This window comes from Garra rufa, chromosome 2 (assembly GCF_049309525.1).
Source record: "Garra rufa chromosome 2, GarRuf1.0, whole genome shotgun sequence".
Lineage (NCBI taxonomy): Eukaryota > Metazoa > Chordata > Actinopteri > Cypriniformes > Cyprinidae > Garra > Garra rufa.
This window is the reverse complement of record NC_133362.1, coordinates 38,765,798-38,771,976: the sequence shown is the minus strand read 5'-3', so window position 1 is coordinate 38,771,976 and position 6,179 is coordinate 38,765,798.

Here is a 6,179-nt window from a genome sequence, read left to right as displayed (position 1 = left end):
TGTCTATGTGTGTATGTGTGTGATCTTGGGGGCTGCTTGAGGGAAGGCATTTTAATGTTTGACCATTAAAACTGACTTCACTTTGTTCTCCGTTTAACACACCGTATAAAACACGCTGGCTCCCTCCCGCCCCGTTGCTTTCACTCTCACGCACACACGTATACAGTACATGTAGCTTGAAGTTTTTCGATGCAAAATGCTTTCTCCTTTCCTGGTTTAATATGTAAAGACTACGGTTGAGTTATGAAGAGTGTAAACAGTGTGGCGCCGACAAAACATTGCTCTGTTTGTTCGAGTCGCCCAGCATGTTGACAGCTGACTCAGCTAATGAAGTGAGTTTGGCTCGATGCATTGACTATTAGCCACTGGTTTTTTTTTTAATATTAGGGGAAACAGTAAATGTTTCTTCTTTCATAAATGTTTTAGAAAGTACACTGTTGTCACATTTATTTCATTTTTATGATAAAATTTTGTGTAAAATATGTCTTTTATGTTAGAAAAGGGATATTTGAAATACAGAATACTTTATATACATGCATATCAAGTCAAGTGCATTGTATTGCATTTTGATATGCAATATCTTATGTACTGTTCCCAGTTGTATATTGCATGTTATGGCAAATATAATTGGTCAATTTATCAATATTAGATGTAACATAACATATTAACATATAAAAATCCTAATGTACATTACTGATAACAAAAACTAATAGGAAGCACAATGATTTAAATAAAATACAATAAAATGTTAAAATGTTGGAATTTTGGGAATGTTAGATTATTATTATTATGTAAATTCTACTATTTTTTTATTTTTACTTCCAAAAATTGTACATTTAACACAATTTTACTGTAAAATTACAGGAAATGTCAGGTTGGGATGAAATAATAAGGGAACATACTGTTAACCAAATAACAGGTTTTTACTTTGTGATTTTCTCAAGAAGGTGCATTCTTAACTTTAAACTTAGCATGAGGTACTAAAACTCCATACGGGCAAAACAACCTCTCTCTACATTCGATACAAGTCAATAGCCAAAACAAATCTAATCAATAGATCAAATTACACTGCACAAAGCATTACTTCGAGAATCAGGATACTTTAAGCATTTGAAGATACTGGTGTAGCACACGAGACTGAAAGCTGACCGCGTGGAGCACAAGGTACGCTGGCGAGGCGCACAAACACAGACTGAGCTCGAGTCCTCAAATGCAGCGGGCAAATCAGCGGATTGGCGGAACGTGATGACGTCATAACGATGACTGACAGTCCGGTCAGCCAATAAACAGAGACCTGGAAATTAGTAAGAAAATAACACAGAAATGGGGAAGTAATGAGAAAAACAAAATATACACAAATGAGGAAACTAAACATACACAAAACACACGTGGAACGTAACAACACTTAAAGTGACAGCTTTTTTTTACATTGTGCAGTATAGATATTATATATTGCATAAATAATAAGAGTAGTGTGCTAGCATTTTTTTGTTTTTCCATTTGCTGCCAGTAGTGCATACATAACACACTTTACCTCTACATTTGTGTGTAATTTATGGAAGCCCATTTCTGCGACTAAAAAAAAAAGAATAAAAAAAATTGAGACTGTTTAATCTCACAATTCTGACCTTTTTTTTTGTCTCAGAATTGCATGATGTAAACTCACAATTGTGAAAAATACTCTTTTTTTTTTGACAAATGCAAGTTTGTATCTCACAATACTGTTACTGTTACACAATACTGTTTTTTTTTCTTAGAACTGTGAGGTATTAACTCGCAATTACAAAATATAGTCAGAATTATGAGCTACAACAAACTCACAATTCTCACTTTTTTTCTCAGAACTACAAGATTGATATTCACAATTGCAAAAAAAGTCAGAATTGCGAGATAAATATTCACAATTTTGACTTTTTATTTGCAATTGTGAGTTTATGTCTCGCAATTCTGACTTTTTTTTGCAATTGTGAATATCAATCTTGCAATTCTGACTTTTTTAATCAGAACTGTGAGATATAAACTCGCAATTGCAAAATATAGTCAGAATTATGAGACACAAACTCACTATTCTGACTTTTTTTCTCCGAATTGCATGATATAAACTCACAATTGCGAGAAATAAAGTCAGAATTGTGAGATAAATATTCACAATTCTGCCTTTTTTTCCACAATTGTGAGTTTGTTTCGCAATTCTGACTTTTTTTTCCGCAATTGCAAGTATAAATCTTGCAATTCTGACTTTTTCTTTGCTATTGTGAGTTTGTGTTTAGCAATTCTGAATTTTTTCATGCAGTTCTGACTTTTTTTTATCAGAACTGTGATATATAAACTGCAAAATGTTGTCAGAATGATGAGATGCAAACTCACAATTCTGTCATTTTTTTCTCAGAATTGCAGAATATAAACTCACAATTGAGAAATGAAGTCAGAATTACAAAATAAATAATCACAATTCAGCCTTTTTTTCCACAATTGCGGGTATAAATCACGCAATTCTGACTTTTTCACACAATTCTGACTTTTTTTCTTTTAGAATTGCAAGATCGCAATTCAGACTTTTTTCTCTTAAATGCAAGTTTGTATCAAGCAATTCTGCTTTTTTCTTTCCATGCAATTTTGTCTTTTTTCTCAGAACTATGAGATATAAATTCTGACTTTTTTTCTCAAAATTGCAGGATATAAACTCACAACTGTGAGAAATAAAGTCAGAATTGCGAGTTTCTATCTCACATTTTTTGATTTTTTTTTCTCAGAATTGAGATACAACCTTGAAACTGCGAAATATAAAGTCAGAATTGCATGATATAAACTATATAAAATTCTGACTTTTTTCTTTCTAAACAAATGCTTATTGTTTACAGTAAAACTAAAGTATGCTTTGGACTATTTTCATCAGCATCTGATTTAGCTCATGTCCTCGCAGTTTCTCTATAAAATTAAAGCTGCGAACACAGACAGTTGTACTCAGACGTTTTCATTTATACGATCCTTCTTATTAAAAAAAAAGCAAAAAGTAGACAAGATTAGATAAATGAAAAATAAATATTGTACATGAGAGGGAAGAGATTGAAGTTGCAAATTCTGGCACTATGTTCTTCTCACCCATTCACCAGCCACCAGTTTGCCTTTTCCCTGTGGGATCTGAGTATGGATGGCAGTACTGTGTGTCCCGTAGAACCCTTTCACACTAGAAGTTTGTTTCAGTGACACCTCCCATTCATCCATGACTGGACCGAAGGTGCGGTCACACTAGACCTCATGTTCCATTCACTCCCATTCACAAGTAATTCATGCCATTTTACAAAGATTGCTGGGTTGGATTTCCATTTGTATGTCAGATGATAGGCTTTAAGCAAAATAGACTTGGAATAATTATACGTATTAGTCTACAAATGTCTCCAATTAGACCAACGGACAGACTAATGAATGTTTTACTCAACACAAACAATAACAAAGAGTTTGATCACAATGAAATATTTTACAGCAGATTTTCCCAGACTTTTCCAGGTCTGGAATTCACTGGCATTTCCAGGTTTTTGACTACTAAAATACAAACTTGGACTAGACACTATTGTTATTTTATCATACATTTTTAATATAACTGTTTAGTCTAGTGCGCCACAGCTAAACGATAATGTTTGTGCAGCATGTGTGTGTTCAGATATTGATCTGCTCTGTGTAAAGGATCTGGTCATGTGACAGACACTGGACACCAGGACTGCGGGGGGTGTTAGAATTTCTGCCTTTAAAAATATACAGGGCTGGGCCTAGGAATAATTTGACCAACTGAAAAGAAAAAAAAAAAGGAAGAAAGAAAGAAATAACAATTCTCAGGCAGTGAGCAATGAAAACAGGCAAAACGAAACCAAGTCTCTAAACAAAATCGAAATTCAAGCAATTGCCAGACAAAACCATTAGAGAAGGCCAATCTCTGACTCAACACAGAGCACAGCTTGGACAGCTCCGACTATTTTCCACATTTTACAGTAATAGTCATCAAAACTGCAAGCTAATAGCCAAAACAAACCTCTGAATAGTGATATTATTTATTATAAGCCTGCAGATTTAGTCCTTACTAAAAAAAAGACTTGCCACAAAGTGAACATTAGATCATCCTTCCCAACTGATTTTCTATTGTACTTTTTTTTTTTTTTAAATGTCAGATTTGAAAGCTTAAACATTTTAACATTTTAAATTTAACCAAAAGGGTGCATTTCTTCTAAAAAAAAATTAAATGTAAATTTTAAAATGTAAATTATTCCTTTGATCAAAGCTACATTTTCAGCATATTTTGATGAAGAGAAAGATCCAAAGATCAGCATTTATCTGAAATAGCTTTTGTAACATTTATTTAGCAAGGATGCTTTAAATTAATCAAAAGTTATGGTAAAGACTTTTATAATGTTACAAAATTTTAGATAAATGCTGCTCTTCTTCTGAACTTTCTATTCATCAAAGAACCTGAAAAATTCTACTTAGTTGTTTTAAACATAATAAAAATAATAAATGTTTTTTTTTTCAGCAGCAAATTAGAATATTAGAATGATTTCTGAAGGATCATGTGACTGGAGAAATGATGCTAAAAATTGAGCTTTGAAATCACAGGAATAAATTACATTTTAAAATATATTCAAATAGAAAACAGCTACTTAAAAAATAAATCTTTTGACTAGTAGTGTATTTTTTAATGATTTAGCTTTTTCATCTTTGTTTTATGTAGTACTAATGAAAAGTCTGGGGTCAGAAAAGGTTTTTAAAAGAAATTATTGCTTTTATTCTGCAAGGATACATGAAATTGATTAAAAAAATGACAATAAACATAGTTTTAATTGTAAAAATAAACATTTCTATTCAAATAAATGCTATCCACCAAAGAATCCTGAAAAAAAAAAAAATCATGGTTTCCACAAAAAATAAAATAAAATAAATAAATAAATAAAATAATAATAATAATAATAATAATAATCAGTAAATCAATGAAATGTCTAAGTATAGATATAATCTTTTAAGAGATTTATTTCAAAAACAGTAAAAAAAAAAAATGAATTTGAACAGTAGTGTATAAATTTTAAAGAGTTTATTAACATTTATTAACATCATTTAATTTAATTGCTATTAATATCAGTAAGTTTATCATTTGTAATAAATATTTGTTTTCAAATGTGCATTTCTATGGGATAAAATATATATTTTTGAGAAAATGTTTCACAGATTGGCTCTCAAACTCAAAAATGACAAATAATGACAAAAAAAAAATTATAAAATACCCCCCCCCCCCTCATAAATGTTATTTTTATTAAAGTTACTAATTTTTACATTTTTGGAACAAAATATAAATTTTATAGTACATTTCACAAATTGGCTCTCAAACTCAAAAATGACAAAAAAAAAATTGTATAAAACAGTATGAAGTATATGCCTCCCCCCTTTTTTAAGTTATTTATTTTTAAATTTTAGCATGTTAATGGAACAAAATATACATTTTTGAGTACATTTCTCACAAATTAGCTCTTAAACTCAAAAAAGTATTACAAAAATGTACAAGTTAGCTTTCAAACTCAAAAATGACAAAAAATTGCAAAAATTGCAGTATGAAGTATATTGTCCCCCTTTTTTCATAAATGTTATTGTTATTCACATTAGTAAGTTTATCATTTATAGTAAGTCATAGAAACTTTCAGCATGTTTATAGAACAAAATACACATTTTTGAGTAAATGTTTCACAAATTGTATAATTTTTTTTATAAAATAGAAGTATATCGTTTCCCCCTTTTTTCAGAAATGTTAATATCAGTGTTTATAATTTATAATAAGTTATATATTTTTACATTTTAGCATGTTTATGGAACAAAATATACATTTTGAGTAAATGTTTCACAAATTGGCTCTCAAACTTAAAAATGACAAAAAAATATTATAAAAATGCACAAGTTAGCTCTCAAACTCAAAAATGTCAAAAAATGGTAAAAAAAAAAAAAAAAAGTATGAAGTATACCTCCCCAGCCCCGTCTTTGGGGCTCTTAAACTCAAAAAAGTATTATAAAAATGTACAGGTTAGCTTTCAAACTCAAAAATGACAAAAAAAAAAAAAAATATCTATAAAATAGTATGAAGTATATTGTCCCTCCTTTTTTCATAAATGTTATTGTTCTTAATATTAGCAAGTTTATAATTTATA